Here is a 26,555-nt window from a genome sequence, read left to right on the forward strand (position 1 = left end):
TAAAATTATCACACAAATCACCCTAGAAACAGTTAGAGAAGGAGAATACCAAACACAAATAGTACACGATGACAGCAACTAAATTACATTCATTGTATATAGTAGAGTATAAACTGACCCAAATATCAGCCGAGGCACCTAATTTTAACACAAAAACTGCATAAAATTTGCTGAAAAATCTCAGCTCATACACAAGTATATGTGGTAGATTTCATTACACTGAATGTTAATGGTGTAACTACACCTATTAAAAGACAAAGAATAGCACGCTGGATTAGACAACAAAATGCATCAAATCCCTACCTTCAAGAGACACATCTCAAACTCACAGACAAAAATAGACTGAAAGGTAAAGGATGGAAAAGTACTTACCATGCTATTGTCAATTAAAAACAAAACAAAACGAAAAAAAAAACCCATGGTGGTAATATTAATCTCTAGGGCTCATATTACATGACATAAGGAGGGATAGAAATGGGCATTACATTCTGCTCAAGGGCTCAGTAGAATAAGAATCCAAAACATAATAAATATAAACATGCCCAACAAAAGGCCCTCAAAATATGTTCACAAAAGCCTCAAAGATATAAAAAGAGAAATTACTGGATCAACAATTAAAGTAGTTGATTTCAATACACTGCTTTAAAAAAAAGGTAGATCAATTGAAGATATGAACAACACACAAAAATCTCGACCTAATAGATGTTCTTGAGGTCTTTGAAAAATACCAAACATAACCCCCACATTCTTCTCCAATGCACATAGTTCACATTTGAAAATAGACCACATGCTTGTACACAAGGCAATTCAAATACATACAGATCATTCAAACAAACTTCTCTGACCACAATGCCGTAAAACTGAAAATCAACAATACAAAGAAAATAAAAGACAAAGACAAACTCTTGGAGACTCAATAGCACTCTTCTCAAAAAATGGGTGAAAGTTCAAATTGTAAAGGAAATTAGGAATTCCTGGAAACCAATGAGAATGACAATACAACATACTAATACCTCTGAGATTCAGCAAAGACAGTTATCAGAGGTCAATTTATTGCAATAAATGCACACAATGAAGAGAGAGAGAGAATTATGGTCAGCACCTTATCTCAGTACTTCCAGGGGTTAGAACAGAGTCAACAGCAAAAGAGAAGAAATTATAAAAATATTAGAGTGGAGATAAATGAAGTAGAAAACAGAAGATGAAAAAAATCAATAGTGCTAAAAGTTGGTTCTTTGAATGGATCAACAAAACTGACAAGCTGCTAGCAAACTTAACAAAGGAGAAGAAGGAACAGACGTCAATATTTAGAATTAGGGATGAAATAGGGGAAGTCTTAACACACCATAATGAAATAAAAAGAATAATTTTGTAGTACTGTGAAAGATTATATTCCAATAAATTCAATAATTTGGAAGACATGGAAAAATACCTGGAAAATAAATTTCTCTCTAAATGAATGAACATGGACATTAAGAACTTGAACAGACCAAGAGGAAAAGAAGGAACAGGCATCATCACCAAAAATCTCCAAGTAAAAAAAGCCCCAGTCCAGATGGTTCCAGAAGATAATTCTAGCAAGCATTTGAAGAAGAACTGACACCAATCCTACAGAAACTCTTCCAGAACATAGAAAGGTTTAGCAAACTCTCAAACTCATTCTATGAAGCCAGCATTATCCTAATACCCAAACCAGGCAAAGACCACACAGGGAGATATAATTACAGATTGATAGCTCTCAAAACATAGATGGAAAAACCCTCAACCTAAGTTGGCCAATAGAATGAAACAACATACCCAAAATATAATACATAATGACCAAGTGAGATTCATACCAGAGATACAGGATAGTTAAACATTTGAAAAACAATCAATGTACTCCACCACATTGATAAGAAAAAGGACAAGAATCCTTTTGATCCTGTTAATTGATGCAGAAAAAGCATTTGATAACCTCCAACACCCATTACTATAAAAAGACTCTCAAGAAGGTAGGATCTAGAAGGGAAAATCCTCAATACAACAAAAGCCATAAATGAGAAGCCCATAGCTAAAATTATATACTCAATGGAGAAAAGCTGAAAACATTTCCACTGAATACAGGAACCTGGTAAATATGTTCTAATCCCCACTTCTATTTAAAATTGCGTTGAAAATTCTAGCCAATATGATAGGACAACAGCAAGATATCAAGTGTGCATGATTGGATAAAGAAGAAGTGAAACTTTCACTATTTGTAGATGATATAATTTTATATATTGAGAAGCCTAAGGGATTCACAATAATATTGCTGGAAATAATAGAGGAGTTTAGTAGAGTAGCTGGGTATAAGAATAACTAGCAGAAATCAGTTGGATTCTTATATACCAGTTATGGGAATACAAAAGAAGATATTAAGGCATCAGTACCATTCACAATAGCCAAATAATAGCTGAAATACCTAGTAATAAACCTAACCAAAAAAAACCAAACAAAGCAAAAACAAAAGACCTGTATGAAGTAAACGACTGAACATTACAAGAAACCGAAAGGGATCTACACAAATGGAAGTATATTCAGTATTCATGGATCAGAAGACTCAATATTATAAAAATGTCAATATTACCTAAAGCAATCTACAAATTCAGTACAATCCCAATACAAATTCCAGAATTATTCTTCAATGAAATGGAAACAACTGATCACATACTTCATAGGGAAAGGGAAGAAGCCCAGAATAGGCAAAGAACTACTAGGAAGAAGAATAAAGTAGGTGATCTTACCCTACTTAACCTCAAAACCTACTATACAGCCACAGTTGTCAACATGACCTGGCACTGTTATAATGATAGCTACATAGACCAATGGCTCAGAGCAGAAAAGCCAGGGGGCGGGGGAAACATCTGCATACACACAACTGATATTTGACAAAGGTCCCCAAAGCATTAACTGGGAAGGAGATGCCCTTTTCAATAAATGGTGTTCGAAAAGCTAGATATTTACATGCAAAAGAATGAGACAAGAACCATATCTCACTCCGTGCACAAAAGCAAACCCAAGGTAGATTAAGGATCTGAATATAAAACCCAAAGCTCTCAGGATCATCAAGGAAAAAATTGGAACAAAGCTAGAAGCCCTAGTGCAGAGAAAACACCAGCTATCAGAAAGAATATAGGAAACGCACTCCATGGAAGATAATGTAGATGAATAGAAACTATTAAAAATAAAGCATTTTGTGCAGACATAATCTTTATTAAAAGAGTAAAAAGAGGGCCGACAGAATGGGAAAAGATATTTAATAACAACATAGCAGACAAAGAACTAATTATTAACATCTACAGAATTTTACAAACTTACAACAAGAAAAAAAAAAAACGTATAGCTCTCTGAGAAGGTGGGCAAAAGACCTGAACAAATGATTCACAAAGGACAACACTTGGAAGGCTAAAAAAATACATGAGGAAATGTTCCCAGTCATTAACCATCTAGGAAATATAGGTCAAAAGAACAAAAGGATACAACCTAACACCACTAATTTTAGCCAAATTAAAAAATACAAACTGAGAACAAAAATTGTAGGAGAGGGTGTGGTAATATAGGAACTCTTACCGAGTGCTAGTAGACTTGTAAATAAGTACAGCCACAGTGAAAGGTGATATGTCGATACCTGAAACAGATGGTAATAGAAATATCATATGACCCATTAATACGATGATAGGGCAGATACCCCATTGAAATAAGGAACAGACCATGAACAGATGTTTGTTTCCCCATGTTATTTGCAGCACAGTTGGCAATAGCAAGTAGCTGGAAACAGCCTAAATTCCCATCAACAGAAGGGTGGATTATAGAAAACCTCTGGTGCATACACACAGTGGAATACTGCACATCCCTAAAAAAACAGTGATGAAACCATGAAACACCTCAAGTTATGGAGGGACCTGGATGACGTTAAGGTAAATGAAGTTAGCCAAGCACAGAAGGACAAATAGTAAGTCCACTGCGGAAGGAACAATGGCACAATGGGCATGAGCTCAAGCTTGCAGTGCATCCGGTCTTCTAGCTGGGCACCAGACAGCCTGGTAAAGAGCTGGACTAGTGCTAATGAAGCACACATCATCCGCCCCAGGTAAGTATAATGTACGTTACTTGGCCAGTGTATGCCTAATAGCAGCTGGGATCAAATGGATGGGTGGGGGGATGCTGTCTGCTGAGTGGCAGCTATGTGGATGTTGGGGGGGGTCTCCAGAGAGGGAGGCAGCCCTGTCAGAGTGATGAGGCCTACTGAGATGGGAGGCTCAGCACAGGAGAAGGGAAGGGGAATGGTCACGCTTGGGAGAAACACAGGTGAATGTCAGTTGAGGGGAGAGAAGGGAGGGCTGAAGCAGGTGGCGTGAGGAGAGACTGAGGATGCTCTTAGAAACATTAGGTGAGGAGGATCTTTAGTGGCTTGCAGCAGGTGGGCAGAATTGACCTCGGGCATCTGGGGTTATAAAGGGAACACAGGCCAGAGGCCAAGGATTGCTGAATCTTGGATCTACAGAACACATGACATGCTGCAGAAGCTGCTTCGGTGAGGCCCCATATGGGAACTAAACTGGGTGACCTGGACTCTACCTCAGGTGCACTTGTACCCTGAAGATGCATGCTGAAAACAGAGGGTTTCTGAGGACGAGGAAGACAGATGTACCAAGAGCAGTGTATGGTTGCTTGGCACACAAACAAGGTCTTGCTACATCAGTGCCCTGTGTGCTGTATCAAGATATGTTTTATTCTGACAATCCTGTGATGGTCATTCTGTTATATTTTGCTTATGCTGGCTCATATTCGGGTGTATCTCGGAGGTGTGTCACCATTGGAGGTCACCTTCTTGAAGCTGAGTTATTTGTGTTTCTTTTTTTCCTGTAAATGGAACCCAGGGACATTGATCCTGAAGGGAAAGTAAAGGTACTAGAGTTTTCTGGTGAGAGGTCATATAGAGGAGGGGGGAATATAAAAGGGAGATGATGGCAAGAAGGCCAGGAAGTAAAAACATGTTTGGAAACTGATTATGGAAGCAGTTGTACAATTCTGTTCGGCATGAATGAATTATGGAATGATTTAACATATGTAGTAACTCCCAAATTACAGCAAATCAAAAAAAAAACAAAAAAGAAATAAAAAACATAGATCCAGGAATGGGTTTGGGACTCACATTAAATCCTAGCTCCAACTTAAGAACAATTAGGTCTTACTTGGCCGTGCTTGATACTCACCCTCAAGAAGGTACATAGATGATAAGGGTACTGTTGTAAAATGCGGCAAAGAATTTAGATGGTGTCTGGCTATCAGATAAAATGACATCTGGGGTCTTAAAGGGTTGTCTCCAAACTATCAGCCATCTAAGTGAGATGCCAATTAAGTCCACCTGGAAGAAGCACACCATCATCAGTCACTGAAGGATTGTAAACTATATGTTCTGAAATCAAAGGAGGGAATAGTATCAGAGCCTAAATTGTGAGAATCTGGTTTGCAGAAGGCAGTGGAGGATGGTGGGCGCCCAAGATTCATTTGTGGAACTACATAGGAAATAAGCCTCTGGAGAACTCGCCCTGTCTAAAACTGAGGGATTGGAGGGAAGTTCTCATTAAACAGAATGCTTGGAAGAGATGAATATAGAAGATCAAAGGTATAAATGTGACTTGAACTTTTGAAACCTTGTCAGTCAATTCCCACGTTGATTCAGGCTGGACCTGATCTGGTTTCCAAAATTTTCTGTATCTTTGGTTTGTATTGTTTTGTTTGGTTTCTGTTAGTTTGTATTAGGGTGTATCACAAAGGTATTATATCATTGGAGGTCACCCTCTTGAAATTGTGTTAGATGTTTTTCTGGCTTTGGGGGTAAATGAACCCCAGGATTGATCAAACTATTGGGGTAGCAAGAAGAATAAGGGTTTCATGAGGAGGGGTACAGTGGTGGGGTTTAAAAGAGAGACGATGTCAAGGAGTTCATGTAAAAAAGAATGTTTGGAAACTGATTGTGGTAGCAATTGTACATTCTACTTGATATGACTGAAATTGGGAATGATATGTGGATTAAACCCCAACTAAAATTTTTTAAAAAGAAAATAATATGATAAAGTAATTCTTATGTTCAGTGCATGCTAGAATGAGAATATTTTAATCGATTGAGCTTAGTGAAATATGTAATTAAAATATTTCACCAAAAATCATGAAAAATAAAACTGAATTCTTAATGTGTCAGAATTCCAGTTTGAAAATCATTACAGTAGGTAACAGAGAACTGTTGAAATGTTTTCAACAGAAGTGTATAAGGATTTATTTGCATGTTAAAACTACCAGATTTTTAGCATTGAAAAATTGAACAGGACAGTTAGGAATGCATTTTGAAACAGGAAACTCAAAGTGGAGACTCTTTTACCAAAACTAGGTAATGCGATTTGATGGGCAGACTAAGGCAGTAGCACTGGGGATGGAGAGGAGTGAGCATGCTTGAGAAATATTTTAGAAGTTAGTTAAGTAGATATTGGTTTATCTCATATAACCTTATAGAAAAGGAAAGAGAAAAGATTAAAATGTCTCTGAGGGATCCATCTACCTACCATCATGTAATGGATACAAAAATTATCAACTTTCCTCCTCCCTTTTTATCTCTATGGGTCAAAACACCAGTGAAGATAGACCATTTCCTGGAATTTTCCAAATGTCTCTGGGAACGGTTTCCCAAGAAATGTGGTCATCCCTCCATTATAAGGGGAGAAAGCCTAAAGGTGAGACTAGCCCAATGCACAGTACTTTCAATCACCTCACATGCATTTGAAAGTTGGTCATTGAATAAGGAAGACTGAAGAAGACTAGATATATTTGAATTAGAGGCAGGCAAAAAATATTGAAAGTACCATACACTGCCAAAAGAAAAACAAAAAACAAACAAACAAAACCCAGATATATCTTGAAAGGAGTACAGCCAGAATTCTCCTTAGAATCAAAGATGAGATTTTCACTCATGGACTTTGGATATGTTGTCTAGAGAGATTAATCTCTGGAGAAGGACATCAAGCTTGGCAAAGGAAAAGGGCAATGAAAACTACGAAGGACCTCAACAAGGTAGATAAACACACTGGCTTCAACCATTGGCTCAAACATAAGAAAATTATTAGGATGGTACAGGACTAGGCAGTGTTCATTCTGTTGTACATAGGGTCACTATTAGTCTGGGATGACTCAAAGACTTCAGAAACTAGTGGATTAGGTCATTCAATAGGCAGCTGGCATAAGTCCACAAAAATGGAGGTCAAGGGGAGACAAGCCATACTCAGGATTTAGAGCAAAATACTTAACTTTGCCAAAGACGAAATGAACTATGCTAAAGTGTAGCTGCTGAGACTTGAAATGCATGGAACTGAAAGAACTCATGTCCTGGCCAGCAGTCGTTTAGGGGAATTATTGACTTCTATTTGGTGTTCCTCATTGGTAAATCCGCACTAGTCTTCTGTGTCTGCTCAGCTGAGAATGGGAGGTCACAAAGATATCATCTTGTCCATGGTCAAGGCTTCAATGGAGGTGTGGTTTTTGCCTTTTGACATCAAAAAGTTAGGTAGAAGACATGTTGAGCACTTCTACACATTTAAGGGTAGCCATGTCTAGTCTCAGCCACTTTTGTCACCAGCTTCTTACGTTGTTCAATCAAGCAGGTGATATGGATTTTAAGAGATCTGCTTAAAACCAAAAGTTAGCTCTTTTTTAGCACAGACTACAATAGGTGTAGAGTCTAGGATATACACTACATCACAAGGTGGAGCCCTATGACTTTAGAGCCAGATTGAATAATTGACTACATTTCAACTATACACATACAAATATAACATATGCACGTGTTTAAAGGTAAATAAGTAAAACCCTGAAAACAAAATGGGGATACCAGTAGGATGATACAAAAATGCAGAACCCATTGGACTGTATACACTTGTTATTAGTGGACTACTGATTTATAATTTATCTTTAATACTTTCTAGTGACAGAAGTGAACAGAGAAACCTGATTAGCTACACAGCTCAGAAAAGCTATAGAGTTGAGCAAGTGACCTGGAATTTTCTTTCCTGACAAGCAATTTCCTACTTTAACAAAGCAAATACTTCTCAGAGGTACAGGTGTGTCTGCATGTCCCCCGGGGTCCGACTAGTTATTCGCATTGCTGCTTGAATCTCTTATTCTATCTGTTCCAGTTGCCTGATTTGTACTCAGTCATCCAGTGATAAGGTAAGTCGACAAGTTAGATGCTAATTCAAACCACATTTTATTTAAAATTGTTTGAGAATCTGTTATCGCAGCAAGTAGGTTGTTCTGCTTAGCAGTTTCCATGGGTATACTAGCAAAACAATGTTGGGGATCATTTGGGCACATCAGGCACTTGACGTGCTATTGATATAGCAAGCATTGTAACTTCATCTTTAATATTAGCCCCTCAAGAACAATTTTAAAAATACCTCCCTTGCAATCCAATGAAGATCTCTTACTGGACTATTTAAACTCCCTTGACAGTCCTCTTGAGAAGTTTTGGAATGATACCTAGTGACCTACTTACTGCCTTGGAATAAAAATAGTTTCTAGAAGGTTTTAAATAACTCTCTCAGTAACCCAAGGAAGCCTGGTGACATAATGGTTATGTGATGGGCTAGTAACTGCAAGGTCAGTGGTATGAAACCACTAAAAGCTTGATGGAGGAAAGATAGGGAGCTTTCTGTTCTCATAAACTTACAAGGGCAGAAACTTACAATGACCATAGTGTCATTGTGAGTTGGCACTGACTCTATAGCAATGAGATGAGAAACCCACTGTGGTAAATTCAAGGATACTTGAAACATTGGAAGCAGTTCTCAAACTTTTTAGGTTATGTCCTGGTGTTACTGCTAATGAAATTTAGTAGCTAACAGTGCAAGAGTTACTATATATATATATATATATATATATATATATATATATGCAGTTAAATACTGTGAAATATTTAACATATTTATAAATTTCCCCATACATACACACTGCCTTCAAATCTATTCCAAATCATAGTGACCCCACCGGACAGACTAAAAACTACTCCCTTGGATTTTTGAGGTTATAAAATTTTTTGGAGAAGACAACCTCACCTTTATCTAGCAGAGGAGCTGGTGAGTTTGAACCACTGACCATGCTGTCACCAGCCCAATGCCTCACTCAAGGCCCACCCGTGCTCTTAGTTCCATACACATGAAGTCATGAATTTCTCAAAGGCAAAGAAATATCGCTGTCACAGGAATAGACTCAATAATACCCACACAAACTCACAGAGATGCCTTAATGCTCCCAATAGCAACAAAACAAAAACAAAAATTTCAGTACCTTGGAAGATTTTGAGTTCCATTGCAGTTACTTTTGAGACACATTTGCAATAAGTCACTTAACAATGCTAAGGACACTACAACAGAGCGACAAATCATAGCTACCTTGCCATAATGTCTAGCAATTAGGATAGTAAATATAAATCAGTAGTCTACATTTCTTCATGCTTCAAATGGCACCTGCATTTTATCCCTGAAATGATAACATGTGAGGCATCCCCCTAGTGATCTTATTAGTTCTCTGCTACATGTCTAAATAATAATATACCTAGGGAATTTTTATACCCTCATTGCTGAAACTTCTAAATATTGAAAAATAGCTTACTTCATAGATAAATTGCAGTTTAGTAATTCTTACTGATAATGTAGGGTGTATAGATAACACTTTAGTTAAATATCTAATATTAAGAAGAATTATAAGGTGCAGCATCTAGAATTAAAACTAAGGATAATGGTAAGACCATCAGGTCCTTTATTTTAAGTTAATCATTATCAGTGGAAAAGTAGAGATTTCTAAAGCAATAAAATTTTGTTGCAGTATTTAATGTGAGCATAGGATGGTAAAATAACAGATACTATACATATGGCTGGGTATATGTAATCATTACAAGAAACATCCTTACAATCTAGTTGTGCAAGTCATATATATGAATAAGAAACATTTTTCATGCATAAAGCTAAGAAATGTCTTATAATTCAATACATTAGAGGCAGTGTGCTGTGTAGAGCACTACTCTGAGTCAAGTGTCCTGGATTCTGGTTCCAGGTGTTTGAAAAAGAGGATTTTGCATTTCTGCTTATGCAAATAATTATGATACTACAAAGCCTAGATTACAAGATTACTGAAATGCTCAGATAAGATAGTCTATTTTAAGTGTTTTGAAAAGTATAAATTGCTATATAAATGAAAGAATTTATTGCATTGAGTACCAAGACAAAATCAGATTGAGTTATATCAAAAAAGACTGACTAAAATGTTGTTGGTAGCGCTTATTTTGTCGACCCTGACTCACAAAACAGTAAACTATCATAAATATTGCGCTGTCAAAAGAGAAGGCTTTCCAATGACTTCATTCTCTACATTGTGCTCAAATATATATGTAAATATATATATAGTATTTATATATGTTTGTGTGGGTGTGTGTAAGACAGAAATTTAAATAATCATGCAGTGACAAACAATAAAACCTATCTAAATTTTAGGTGGCAAATAATGTAATTTTAATGCCTAGTTAGACTATGTTTTAAGTCAGATGAGTGTTTTGAAATGACCAGCTGCTCTGAAGGACAAAGATGAGGCGTTCTACTCTCTTAACGAGTTACAGTCTCAGAAACCCACAGGAGCAGTTGTACTCTGACTTATAAGAGTCCCTATGAGTAACTATTGACTTGATGGTAGGGAGTTTGATTTGACTTTTGTTTTTAATAAATTGGGCAATTATTAGGTGATCATTTATTGAGCTTGGGTGTTGTGATGTTTAGATTTCATATCAACTTGCACAAGTGTAAAAGCATATGGGTGGAATCACATTTATCACTCAGGTCACAGCATGCTGCTGCAACTTTGGGTGGTTGATCTTCAAGGGATTCTGTAGGTGTCTGCAGGGATGTCCCCACATGGGTCACCAGCATGGACAGCTGTTGGCATCCCATCATGACCTTGGATCCACACAATTCTGCATTTTGTGATTTCTCTGCTCTCTGCTTCAGCTTTTTGCATCACTGGCCTAAAGTTAAGTGAATCTGAAGAGGGTTCCAGGTAACATCAGATCGATGGACTTGAGTTGGACTGAGCTGGGTTAAGATTGCTTCTGGATATAAAACTCTTTCTTATACGTATAAGTGTCATTGTTCTTGGTTCTACAGACAGCCCAGCCTAACATAGCTGTGCATATTATAGTGACATAGAGAAACTGATATAAGTACATTTGTGATCTGTGGCACATGATAAAGTATCAAATAATACATTTTATAAAACCTGACAGCAGAACATAATGCAAGCATCTTATTTACCCTAATCTGAAATCAAGAGTAGAATTCTTTACAAAGCAACCTTTTCCTATGTATGACAATATAGAGACAAGAATCATTTATTAGTAATAATCCAAAATGATTTATGGCAAGATATATTCAGTTTGCCACTAATTAGAAAATTAATAAATATCAGTACAAATCTGACTCAGCACATAATGAACACAGATAATGATAATATCCTTCCTGAACTAACAGAATAGAGGTTATCTTGATTATGTCTTACATCAGTAGTTTATTTGCTTGTTCTTTAGTGTGGTTTTCTTAATTGGGATCAATATAAATATCAACTCATTCCATAGTTCACTCATATGCAGCACAATTGTACATTTTCTAACACAATCAGGTTCCAGACATTCTTTTTCTATATGGGCACCTTGGTGTCATCATCTCTTCACCCTGCCACTACCTCTATGTACCCTTCCCCCCAAAACCCTTATTCCACTTGCTGACTCTGTAGATTCATCAGTTCTGGTTTTCATAACCCACAAAATGATTAAAAAAACATATATTGCAACTTCAAGAGCGTGACCCTCAATGACATAACACTTCCAAGATACCTTTAAAATGTACAATCCAAAACCAAACCAAACAAAACAACCCCCTCCCACAAACATAAGATTTTTGTAACCAGATCAGGTCCAGTATGCATGCTAGGGGGAATCAGCTGGGAAGTTTTAATTGTTCAAGTCAGTCTTCTGCCTTTGACCTTCTATACTCAATTTATCAAGGCATTCCGCTTAGTGACTGCTTTCCTCCTATCCCTCAACTGTGATGGAGGGAATTCACTGGAGGTTTGTTTTCTGTATAGTGAAACAAATGAATCTTGATCTCCCATTGTCCTCCATCACCTTCTGCAAACTTAATTTAGCCTCTGATACAAGTCCCTCCCATAAATGTCACATTATAAACTTCACAATCCTTTGGTGGCTGATGATGGTGTGCTTCCTCCACGTGAACTTAGTTGATATCTCATTTAGATGACTGCTTGTTTGGAGACAAGCCATTAAGACCCAAGATGTTATCTTATATGATAGCAGAACACCATTTAATTTCTTTACCATATTTTGCTATAGCACCCGTTTCCTCCATGTTCTCTTCCTAGAAGGGAGTATTGGTCAGGGCCATGATGGAAAAACTAATTGTTTTTAAGTTGGAGCTGGGCGCTAGTGTGATCCCCAAACCATTCCTGGATCTGTATGTGTGTGTTTGGTCTTTCAATTTATTCTTACTTGGGAATTATCCCAAATGCCATGCCATTGTATCATTCAATCTCATCAAGCAGGATTGTACCATTGCTTCCATAATCAATTCCCAAGCATCCTATTTCTTTCTGAGTACCTTGACATCATCTCCTTTTTATTGGTCCCCTACCCTACACTTCTTCCCCGACTCCCCCTTTCTACTTACTATCCCTATAGTTCATCAATCATGGGTTTCATTTACCGAAAACTAAAAAATTCCACCTCTGAGATAAACCCTGATATGAACTAACAAAAACCAAACCCATTAGAATGATCATCATGGGTTTACCAGAATAATACCAATCTTAATACAACCTAGAAAGCATTGATATAGCAAGACCTTATTTGTCCACCTACTGATAGCTCTCCAAAGTTGGTACAGTTGTCTTTGCTTCCTCAGCCACCTTGTATTTTCTGGTTTAAGTCCTCAAATTCTAGGTGCGTGTGAGGTAGAGTTCAATTCACCCAGTGGAATTCATATGTCTGCTCTCATTGGTGCAACCTCTGGAACATGTTGTGCACCCTGAAGATCCAGGATTCAGTGTCCCGATGCACCATGACACCCGGCCCGGGTCCTCAGCATGTAACCTCCCGCAAAGCATTTGCACGCATTCTTCCCCAGAACTCTTTTGTGTTTTAAGCGTAATTAGCAATATATCTGTAATAGATTATGACCCAAACTTTGAATATTTAACTTAATTTTGAAAGACAGACAAATGAACCATTAAATAGTCTCAGGCCTAGAAATGTACACTTCATATAAAGTTCATGTACAGTTTATATGCAATGAAAAACTTAATTTTCAGTATTTAGAAATATGTAAGAGGATACCTTGGTTCCCAGAATATTATTTGATTTAAAAAACAAAGTTCTTGATGGCAATTCTACTTGGCCTTTTTAAAATATGGTAGCCAAGAACAAGGTTCTTATTAACTTAAGATGCTGACGGGTTAATCAGTGTCTCAACATTTAAATGAGGCAGACCCATTGCATTATTCACTATAATAAAATGACAATGCTAAGCACTCTGTCTGAAGAAAACTGTGCGGGACAAAATTCATAGTGATTTTTTATTCTGCTCATTTTTAATTTCACTTGAACTCTTCAAGTCACAAAAGTGCCAAATGTCCTTTTTTTTTTCACATCCTTCTTCCCTTTCCTACTGATGCGGGAGCAGCTCCTCATTAAGTGATACGTGTTATCAGTTTCCATAAACAAGGACATTCACAGACACAGGGTCTGAAATGCACATTTTCAAACATGGATATTTATAATCACCCAACTAACTTCTTAATGTCCTTATATTAGACCAGGGAATATAAAAATACAATGCCATGTTTATTGTGTAGAATCTTGTCTGAATTACTTTATGCATAAAGGTTCACAATTTTCCAGCTTCTTTTGCAGCATGAGAAGTGAGCTGGAAAGAGTGGTAGAATTCTCACTTTCCATAAGGGAATCCTAGTTTAGCTTCTTGGCCAATGCACTTCCTGCACAGGCATCACCTGCCGATGGAGGTTTGCATATTGCAATGACACTGACCAGGTTTCAGCAGAGGGTGTAGACAAATATGGATGAAGCAGAAAAGCTGGGCAATTTGCTTTCAAAATCTACCAGTGATCCCTGTGCTCTGTTCTATCTGAAACAGAAATTGCTCATTCTCAATTAGGATAGCTCTGATTCATTATGTTTGTGGTGCTGAGGATGACAATGGACTAAGCAGCTTTTTGTTCTGCTGTGCACAGTGCATCCACGAGCCTGGGCACTGGCAGCACCAAAGCTGATAATAAATAGTATCAAAGCAATAGAGGTCTTTGAGAAAGAAACAACATCAAAGAAAACCTCCCTGGTAGCTATGGATTTGACCACAGAATAAGTAGATTGGGAGGAAACATATTTTTAAAATATTATTTATCTGAATGTGTGAACATTAGTTGATGCAGAGATCTAGATCAATCAATAGAGAAAAAAACACTTTTAATATTTGAAAGAAAGCAGAAATATTGCCTGAGGAATGGCAAAAAAAGAAAAAGTCCAGTTCCTAATATCAATTTTTTTGGTAATTGTGCTATTTTATCATTTCAAATGATACATAAGCTTTTGCATCATTTGAAACATTAAAATAATAAATAGATGACTTATAAATGCTTAGTTACTTTGTTCAAACTTTTTCGTACATTTCTCATTTCTTTTTTCTCTAGTATTATCAGCCAAGTTTATATCTTTACCTTTCACTTTATATATATATATATACACACATTTATTTACACACATTTACATATATACGCATATATATCCTGATGCATCTATCCTAATATATAGGCAATACATATTAGGATGCATATATCCAAATATATATACATATTTGTGTCCTATGTATTAGGGTATATGTATGTATTACAATATATATCAGGATATATATGTGTGTGCCTGTCTGTGTGTGTGTGTGTGTGTATATATATATATATATATAAAATAGGTTTTTGCAGTGCAATATTTTCCCCTTTTGGTTGCCTCCCCAAGTTCTGTACTTCCAAATTCTAATCATGTCATCACTACCAGTTTACAGGATTTATAGAAACACAAGTTAATAGCATTGAAATTGATGTATAATATTTGTTTCTTGATCATTTTATTTATCATGCAATAAGCCCTGTGTTGATGAGAAAGAGCTATTGAAGCATCTTAGTGAGTGCAGTTATGTACAGAAGGGTTTTGTCCTTCATTGTCATCCTATGTTCCTATTTAATTTGTGGAAATTACTATAACTATATCTAAAGTGATATAGCTCATAATTTAGTCAATTGATTATATAATATAAACATTTAGGTTTATTTTTAAAATTTTATTCTTTTACTCTACAGTGCAGTAGCAAACGTATGTTCTCTCACATTGGTGTGTTTATTTCTATGGGGCTGGATTTCTTGTGAGAAGCCCTCATGACACAGTGATTAAGAGCTCTGTTGCTAACTGAAAGTCCAATGGTTCAAGTTCAAAAGCCATTTAATGGGGAAAAGATGTGGCAGTCTGCTTCCTTAAAGATTTCCAGCCTTGAGAATTTTTTGAGCAATTAGATAGCACTGTGTCTCACAGGGCTGCTGTGAGTCAAAATTGACTTGGTTTTAGTTTGGTGTATTCCCAGTAGTGGAGCGGTGAGTTTTAAGGTTTTATTTATTTTAAATTTCAATATATTGTGAAAAATAACTTTTTCAAACAGACTTAAGTGTTCAAAATTAAATAATTATAATAATTAAAAATTAAATTCAAAAACCTGCATCAGATGATAGCAATGCCCTTAGCTATATCCTTTTCTACACATGAAGGCCCTTTTTATACAAATCCAAAAACAATATGTGAAAATGAATATTACTTTGGCATTTCTATTTCTCTATTGAGTGAGCTTTTTAAATATATATATATATTGACCCCTGAAATTATAGTTTTATATTATTTGTCAATTTTTACATTTAGATTCTTCTGTTTATTCTTGGCAAATTTCTCAGTACATCACTCTCAAAATCACCTAGGCACTGGTTAAAAATGTACTAGCTACAATGTGCTCTGGTGATGCTAAACCACAAGGTTACCAATTAGGTGACCACCGGCCACTCTGAGGGAGAAAGATGAAACTTTCTACTCCCTGAAATATTTTGAATCTTTCTTTCTACACTGCCCTACAGAGTCACTATGAGTTAGAATGAATTGACTACATGGTAGTAAATGAGACTCTATACTAGATTTGGATTTGCATTTTCACAAGGTCCCAGTTTTACCAAGAAAGGGAAAAATGGGGGAGCCAAACACTCGATTAAGTTTGAATACTCACAATTATAAATAAGCTCTACATTAAAACAAACAAAATATATACAACCCAATAAAATATGACCAAGGATCTAAAGGGATATTTTTTTCTAAGGAAGAAATATAAATTGCAATGGATATATGTAAAGATAGTAAACATCATTAGTCACTGTTATTAGGTTACCTTGAGTTGGTTATGAAACACTACCTGATTCCATACCATCCTGACTAATTGTTATGTTTGTGTCCATTATTGCAGCCATTGTGTCAATCCATATCATTGTGGGTCTTCCTCTCTTTTTTGCACTGACCTCTACTTTACCAAGCATAATGTCCTCCTGCAGAGACTGATCCTTCCTAATAACTTGCTCAAAGAATGAACGATAAAATCTCACCTGCTGGTGATAAGACCAGCTATCCCGCATCAAGCTGCATCTGAAATAAGGCGTGCGGATGAAAGGAAAAGAGACATATACAAAGCATGGTATTGGGAAGACAACAGTCCGATGGACTGAAGTACCAAGTATATTCAGAGCTTGGTTTTTATACTCTTCTTACAAGGGAATGATTACAAACTAAACATTAAAGCACTGATTTTTAGAAAACATTCTGAAACTCTTATCTATGCAGATGTTACTAAACTAGGCACGCATTCTAAACACTTGATTAATAACTGCACTAAATTCTAAGATAAGCACAAAGACATGCAAGGTTCAAAAGAATCTTTTTTTAAACAATTTATTAGGGGCTCATACAACTCTTATCACAGTCCATACATATACATACATCAATTGTATAAAGCACATCTGTACATTCTTTGCCCTAATCATTTTCCTTTTGTTTCTCCTCTTTTCTTTTTTTACATTTTATGAGGGACTCATACAACTCTTATCACAATCCATACATATACATACATCAATTGTATAAAGCACATCCATACATTCCCTGCCCCAATCATTCTCAAAGCATTTGCTCTCCACTTAAGCCCCTTGCATCAGGTCCTCTTTTTTCCCCCTCCCTCCCCTCACCCCCCTCCCTCATGTGCCCTTGGTAATTTATACATCGTTACTTTGTCATATCTTGCCCTATCCGGAGTCTCCCTTCCCCCCCTTCTCTGCCGTCCCTCTCCCAGGGAAGAGGTCACATGTGGATCCTTGTAATCAGTTCCCCCTTTCCAACCCACTCACCCTCCACTCTCCCAGCATCGCCCCTCACACCCTTGGTCCTGAAGGTATCATCCACCCTGGATTACCTGTGCCTCCAGCCCTCATATGTACCAGTGTACAGCCTCTGCCCTATCCAGCCCTGTAAGGTAGAATTCGGATCATGGTAGTTGGGGGGAAGAAGCATCCAGGATCTGGGGGAAAGCTGTGTTCTTCATCGGTACTACCTCGCACCCTAATTAACCCATCTCCTCTCCTAAACCCCTCTATGAGGGGAACTCTATTGGCCGACACTTGGGCCTTGGGTCTCCACTATGCACTTCCCCCTTCATTCAATATGGTATACACACACACACACACACACATATACACACATATATATACATACACACATATATACACACATGCACACACATATATCCTTTTTTTTTTTTTTGCATGATGCCTTATACCTGGTCCCCTGGCACCTCGTGATCGCACCGGCCGGTGTGCTTCCTCCATGCGGGCTTTTTTGCCTCTGAGCTAGATGGCCGCCCGTTCATCCCAAGCCTTCAAGACCCCAGACACTATCTCTTCTGACAGCCGGGCACCATCAGCTTTCCTCAACACACTTGCTTATGCACCCATTTGTCTTCAGCGATCCTATCATGGAGGTGTGCAGTCAATGATATGATTTTTTGTTCTTTGATGCCTGATAACTGATCCCTTCGGGACCACCCGATCACACAGGCTGGTGTGTTCTTCCATGTGGACTTTGTTACTTCTGAGCTAGATGGCCGCTTGTTTATCTTCAAGCCTTTAAAACCCCAGTCACTATCTCTTTTGATAACCGGGCACCATCAGCTTTCTTCACCACATTTACTTGTTCACCCACTTTGGCTCCAGCAGTTGTGTCGGGAGAGTGAGCATCATAGAGTTCCAATTTAATAAAAGAAAGTATTCATGCATTGAGGGAGTGTTTGAGTAGAGGCCCAAGGTCCTTCCACCACCTTAATACTAAGCCTATAAATACAGATACATAGATCTATTTCCCCATCCTCCTATATATATTTGCATGTACATGTCTTTGTTTAGACCTCCATAAATGCCCTTTGACTCCTAGCTCTTTCCTCCATCTCCCTTGACTTTTCTCTTGCCCTACTACCATGCTTCGTTGCCACCTGGGCTAGAGTATACCTCTTCTCTAAGCATCCTTACCCTTGATCATTTCCCACCAGGCCTGCCACTCCGCCCTCTCTACCATTTTGGGTCCCATGTTTTTCCCTTGTCCCTGTGTTTGTTAACACCTCTTCCTTACCCCCCCTACCCCCCACCCCAAGTCCCCCGGGAACTGTCGGTCCCGTTGTTTTTCATCCAGATAGTTCATCCAGCCTGTCCTATTCAGACAGACCTGTGGAGACACTAACATGCACGAAAACAAGACAGAGGAAAACAAAGCAACAGTATACAACCAGACAATAAAGCAACAAAAACAAATCACTGACAAAGAACAAAGCAAAACACTTCACAAAAGAAAAGTTTGTAGTTAGTTAAAGAGGTCTTAAAGAACTGAGTTATCTCACACTGCTTTTAGCTGCAAGGTATACAGAGGCACAGGAGACTAATTAGTCACACACCAAGAAACACCTGGACCAGCCTATGGCCTCCTACACTCACCATCACACTTCCAAGGAGCGTCCTGGCTAAACTTCTTCCATAATATTGTATTTGGTCTATGTCAGTCTAGGTTATGTTCAATATTTTTCCCCAACACCATAAGTGACAAACATCTATTCTTTAATTTTCCTTATCATTTGTTCAGCTTTCACATGCATCTTACATGGTTGAAAATAGTTTGGGTCAGCTACATCTAAATTCTAAATGGGACATCTTTGCTTTTTTATACTTTAAAGTGGCCTCTTCCATCAGATATCTCAATGCAATGCCTCATTGGATTTCTTGATTACTTCCACGGGCACTGAATGTCAACCCAAGTCAAATGAAGGAGTAGCTATAACAAGACAATACTAAATGGACAATACCACTGAAATGGCAAATGCCACGAAAGCATTTTAATAATTAACATGAGTTTTCTGTGAATTAGGACTGCATCACTATATCCTGTTTAGCAATAGAGCAGTAGATCACAATGGATCCACTTTCAGCTAAAAGTGTCTTACAAAATTCCACATGGAGAACATTTATTATGAAGGTTGAAACCACATCTACACATGCTACTTTTGGATTTCCTAAACATATGTGATTTTATATAATCATTCATTAATAGGAAAACTTTTATGTCTATGGTTATAGATTCATGTGTGGAGTCAGAGCTCACATATTGAACTGTTCATTAGAATGAGGGCAGAAGAGCGGGCTTAAGCTTTGGAAAGAGAATAAATAGACTTCATTGGCAAGCTACCTGTGTTTGAATCTCAGCACTTTAGCTTCAGAGTTGAGTGATCATCGGCAGTTTTTACATCCTTGCTCAGCCTTCCTTTCTTTATACTTTTCAGATGTAACGAGACCTAATTTAATCAGCATGTATATCTTACCAAACATACCGCAGTGTTCAATTAATTCTAATGGTTGGGGAATAATCACAATAATTTTAAATGATTTATTTTAACATTTTATCAATATCGCACTGAAGAACCATTCTATAAAAGACAGGCATTTTTGCCACAATGTCCCAAAAAGGAACATTAGAGAGGAAGAATCTTTGATGTACAAGCGTGAACATCGAGGGACTCGGGAAGCTTTCATCAGGGCTGAGCCATTCGAACATCAGACAAGGAAAAAATACTCCCAACCTATGACCTATTGAGAAATTCTGCATTCACAAAATAGAAAAGCTAGCTTTAAAAGAGGAAAGTGAAGAGAAATGTTCAAAGGGAAAAGCAACGACTGAACTGCTCAAGGTTTGAAAAAAATAAGAGGGAGTTATTATTATTCCTGTCCACCTGCTTATTTTGTCCATTTTCCCTGATTTAATAAAGCATATATATTTTTAACATTTAATGCAATGATCATTTCCATTGGTTACTTTCCAGATAAATCCTATCAGATAAAGGATTGCTACTGATTCTCTTTATTTATTTGAGCAAAATAAGTCACAAAGATACTAAGAAAAGTTCACAAAATGATAGGATTTGTTGATGAGAGCTATTCAACCAGTAAAACAGAATCTAAATCTAAAGTTAAATTCTGGTTTACTGAACATTGTCCAAACCTAAACCATAATATTTTCAGAAGACAGCACAATAATAATATCTCAAATGTAGTAAGTAATGTTTCCTCAGAGACCATATGCTTTAGTAATCCACTTAAAATCATGTACAATCAGACAATTTGTCAACATCTAACAAAACTGAGGAAGAAATTCAAAATGATCTCTGAGAATCGAATAAGTAGTATAAGTAAGTGATGTTAGTCAGGCCAATGTCACCCACTTTGGTAATTCATGGTGTCACAAGACCCTACCCCCTACCCCCCCCCCCATATACACACAGGGAATTGAAAGACATGCCTCTCCCCGGGGCAGGGCCAAATGCCAACCTTACAGTCACAGCTTTTCTGGCCATGGCCCTAGGCTTCTGTAATTTCTTCTCTGCTCTTTTTGGCCAAGTACAAAGGAGAGAGGGGCAAAAAGCTTCCTCACTAGGTGACAGGCAGCATCATCCCAAGTGATGCCACTGTTTTAGTGGTCCCTCCAGCTGTGCTGCCAGCCTACTTGTTCCTGCTGTTATGTACCCTGGGGTCATATTAGTATCTCCCCTTTCGGACACTGTCAGGGTGAGCTCTGCACCTCCTTCCACCTGCTGCATCTCTCTAGGGACTTCGTTGGTATAAGTGAATGAATTTTTCATTTACTATAAATTTGTTGAACTGCAGGCCCATACTAAGTTTTTTGTATCTAAGGAAATTAATTCCCTGAGAGCTGAGAATCTTTCCTTTATCCCCTCCTCAACATTTCCAATCCATCGCTAAAATGTATCTGTTCATTCTCTAAAATATATCTCAAGTCCATTTGGTCTTTCTCCATATTCACTAGTATCAACTTATCCCAGCATTAGCTCCCTGCTTTCACCTGAAATACTGAAGCAGCCACAGTAGCCACCAAACTGGTGTCTCTCATTACACTTCTACTTCACTATCTTCATTCTCTAAATATGGATAACCTCAACCATTCAAAAACAAACCAAAACAATGAAACATATTTCCATTGCATATTAGGCCCCGCATGATCTGGTCTCTGTCTACCAATCCAACTCCTGATACCTTCTTGGCTCAGTCTGGCAATGGCCTAAACTGCTTTCATTTATTCCTTGCTTGTCAGTCAGCCGCTACTTCCTCTTTTTAAAGTAAATTCACTTTAAATTCAGTGTAAAGTAAATTCACGTCACTCTTTTTAAAGTAAATTCACCTGTTGTCTAGTGACTACATAACATCCAGTTATTTTGATATTCCCTAGCATCACATCCTTAATAACCTTATACATTTATTAGTCCTTATCTATTGTTCTCTCTTTTGCTACTCAATTCACTACAGTATAAATAAGTTTCTTTATAAAAGAAAACCTTTTTATTTTGAATTGGGTAAAAGTTTGCAGAGCAGATCTCTTTTCATTCAACAATTCATATACATTTTGTTTCATGTTAATAATTGCAGTCTTCACATTGTAATTTCTCTTATCCTACTTCTTCCCTGTGTTTCCTGTCTCCATTCAATTTCCTTTCTTAGCCCTTCTGAACTTTGTCCTTGGGTAAATGCTGTCCTTTTGATCTCAAATGGTTGAGTATTCTAAGGTTGTATACCTACATAGTGTTATTGTTCCCTTTATAGGCCTGATGGGTGCAACTATTGATCTCTCCCTGCCAGAAAGAAAGAGAGTGATGAGAATTGAAGACACAGCAAAAAAAAATTAGTCCAATGGATTGATAATCATTACTAGCTTCTTGAATGCAGGAATATCTATTGTTTCCCTCTATTGTATTTCAAGTTCCCAGAACAATGTCTTGATTGAGTAGACCTTCCATAACTATTTAAAAAATCAACCTATATTTTATAAATAGTTTCTTGAATATGAATAATAAAAATATTTTTCCTGAAAAGAACAAGTTTTATTTATATAGAAAATTTGTTTTTGAAGGAACATTTTCCTGATGGTACTAGCTTGTCTATATATCATGGTCTTAGATACTTAAGTGCTTGAGATTCTATGGTAGGAAATATATAAATACATTTCTATTCTAGGTAATTAGGAGTGCGTAGTTTATAATAGATACTAATTAAATGAAGTGGTTAGAATACATAGAAATAATAAATTAAAATAGAGAGCAAAATTAAATCATGAAGAACATAAATACTATTGATAATACTGATACTTGGAGATATATAAAGTTAGTTTGGAATAGACAATAAATATTACCTAAGAAAAGAGATAAAGTTTTATTTTCTAGTTATCAGAAGTTTAATGTAAAAATTTTTCTTTTAAAATTTTGTCACATAACTTTTATAAAATATATACTGGTACATGCATTTTGTAATCCTGGTACATGCATTATGCCTTTGTTAGCAAAGTATACTGAACATAATGATATCTTTGATGATTTGGGATTACACATGAGTATCAATACTTACAATCCTAGTTCCATTTTACTGAAAATATGATTATGTCCATAATGATGGAACACAGAGGAAAGGACTATTTGTCAAACATTTTAAATATTTAAATTCAGGGTTCTAGCTCAGCAGTTTCTATACATGGTCTCATTAATTTTCAGTAATACTACTAGGATATATGTGCATAATGTTACTAGGATATGTGTTATTCCCATTTGACTATGAAAGAAAATGAGCATAGGTGATCAGTGACATAGTAAATTGCAAAACAAGTATCCCAACTGATTTTTTAACTAAAAAATCTGTATTTTCCCCTGTATCACACTGCCTCCCTCTTTAGTATGATCCTCAGATCAGGAAAATGATTTCACTATGACTTATTCTAGATGGTATAGAGATATAGAAAGAAAAATATCTGATACTCTTATTCTACTTCTCTTAGAGGTGACTTAAAGACTAGTTCCTTAAATGTCTCATTCATAATGAGGACAATTTAACATCAAACAAAATTGAGATGGAGTCTGACGCTATGGCAATGAGCACATACTCTGAATCAGGTGATATAAAATATTGAAAGAAATTGAGAATATATACAGAAGAAAATATTTCGGGAAACATGTGTTAGATGGAGTTCCCTAGAGAAACAAAACCAGGACACTTATGATTCAATAGATAGATAGATAGATGATAGATAGATCGATAGAAAGATAGATGATAGAGTCCACACAGCAGAACAGAAGCTCAGTTCAACTCACTTCCATGAAACAGTTAATATGCTGGAACTCCTTCAACTCTGGGTCCAAGGTCAAGGAAGCAGACAGCTGAGTCTTCTGTAGAGCAATTCAGGCAGTCTGGACACAGGCAGCAAAAAGCAGGGAGGGTCACCAACAGTCATCCAGATGGCAGGATCCAACAGTCCCCAGCTCAGGCAATGTATACACCAATAGTGTGGCGAAGCATGTCTTGAAGGAAGCTTAAGCTATAGCAACTGGTTCATGGGTTGGGTGTCCCACAAGTAGTGTAGCTCGCAAGTTGAGGCCACACTCCTTTCACAGTCCCTCTCTTTTACCCTGGTGGCATAGAGATTGCATCCTTGGCTACAATCCCTAAGCTCTGCAATTTGAAATCACTAGCAACTCTGAGGAAGAAAGACCAGACTTCATATGCTCTTCAACAGTCTCATAAAATCACAGAGGTAATTGTACCCTCTGAATTGACTCAATATCAGTGAGTTATTCTCTACAAACACGACGTTCTTTTCCAGGGCTAATTCTGTCCTGATAACATGTCTAGAGTACTTGGGCAGGAGTCTTGCTATCCTTGTTTCTAAGGAGTATACTGTCTGTACTTCCAAGACACATTGGTTTGATCTTTGGGTAGTGTGTGGTACATTCACTGTTATCCACCAGAATGACAATTCAGATGCATCAATTATTTCTCTATCTTCCTTATTCAGTGTTTAACTTTCACATGCATATGCGATAATGGGAAATGTCATGGCTTGAGTCAGGTATATCTTTTTTCTTCAAAACTTTAAAGAGTTCTTGTACTGCAGATTTACTGAATGCGATGCATAATTGGACCGCTTTCCTGGTGCTTCCATAAGCATTGATTGTGGCCCTAAACAAGACAAAATTCTTGACAACTTCGATCTTTTTTTCTTTCATCATGTTGTCACCTATTGTTTCCTTTGTGCAGATTTTAGTCTTATTTCTCTTAAGTTGTAATCCATAATCCAAGGCTACAATCCTTGATCTTCATCAGCAAGTTCTTTAAGTCCTCCTCATTTTCAGCAAGCAAGATTGTGTCCTATGCATGTTGAAGGTTGCTAATAAGCTTTCTTCCAAAACAAATGGCTCATTCTTCATAGACTCCGCTTCTCTGAGCATTTGCTCAGCATACAAATTGAATAAGTGTGGTGCAAGGACACAATCCTGATACAGTTTTCTTGATTTTAAAACATGCAACATTACATATTTCTAGTCAAACAACTTCCTCTTCATCTATGTAGAGGTTCCATACGAGCACAATTAAATGTTCTAGAAATCCCATTCTTCTCAAGGCTAACCATAGTTTGTTATGGTGCACACAGCCGAATGCCTTGGCATCATCATTAAAATGCCAGTGAACCACTTTCTGGTATTCTCTGCTTTGAACAAAGACCCACCTACCATCAGCAATGATATCCCTTGTTCCGCACCCTTATATGAATCTGACCCACACCTCTGGCATCTCCCTGGCTGCAACAATTGTTGTATGATCTTCAGCAACATTTTACTTGCATGTGATACTAATGATATTACTATGTAATTGGCCCATTCTGTGGGTCATATTTCTTTGGGATGGCTAAAAATATGGATCTCTACCAGTCAGCTGGTCAGGCAACTGTCTCTCTGTTTCTTGGCATATATGAGTGGGTGTTTTAGTGCATCTTGAAATATTTTCAATTTTTTTTTGTCAAATTCCTGGAGCCTTGCTTCTGACTAGTGCCTTCAGTATAGCGTGGATTTCCTTCTTCAGTACCATTGGTTCTGGAAATAGTTGAATATCGACTAGTTCTTTTTGATACAGTGACAATGTAATTTTTCAATCTTCTTATGATGCTTTCTGCTTCATCCAATATTTTTTCTTATAGTCTTTTTTAATATGGCAACTGAAGAGTTGAAATTTCTTCAATTCTTTTGGTTTAAGATACGCTAAACGTATTTTCCCTTTTTGGTTTTCCAGCTGTAGGGATTTGCACATTTTATTATAATATTTTACTTTGTCTTCTTGGGTTACCTTTGAAATTTTTGCTCAGCTCTTTTATTCATCATTTCTACCATTCGCATTAACTGCTCTGAGGTAGTTAGCTTATTGTACCAACCTGGCCGATAAACAGATAAACACATGTGGGATTAATTGAAGGGCAGAGATTTAAATGGCTCAGAGAGCCTTGCCATTTTTATTTCTTGCTCTTTGATCATCAGACCAGTGTGCAGCTGGCTGCCTTGCTTGCTCTGTGCCTCCATTTGAAAGCTACACTACCTGTGGGACACCTAATCCATGGACTGTGTCACTGTAATTTGAGATTCCTTCAAGACCTGTGTCACCACACCATTGGAATTTACATCTCTTGAGCTGGGGACTGACGGACCCTATCATCTGGCTGACTGTTTCTGGCCCGCCATGCTGTTTTCTGCTGGGCCCAGATAGCCTGAATTGCTCTACAGAGGACTACCCGGTGGCCCTCAAGACGTGAAAGACTGCCAGTGTCTCACAACTGTCTCATGGGAGTGAGATGCACTGAGCCATTTGTACTGCTTTATAATTTAATTAACTGTTTATTTCTTATGTTATGTATCTATCTATCTGTATAA

At 37.3% G+C, this 26,555-nt stretch overlaps 1 pseudogene; it reads left to right on the top strand.

The window, feature by feature from the left end:
* Positions 1-4,001: 4,001 nt before the first annotated feature.
* The window catches only part of LOC142433747 (TAR DNA-binding protein 43-like), a 115,349-nt pseudogene continuing 92,795 nt past the window's right edge, over positions 4,002-26,555 (top strand).

The sequence above is a fragment of the Tenrec ecaudatus genome, chromosome X, assembly GCF_050624435.1.
Source record: "Tenrec ecaudatus isolate mTenEca1 chromosome X, mTenEca1.hap1, whole genome shotgun sequence".
NCBI classification, from domain to species: Eukaryota; Metazoa; Chordata; class Mammalia; order Afrosoricida; family Tenrecidae; genus Tenrec; species Tenrec ecaudatus.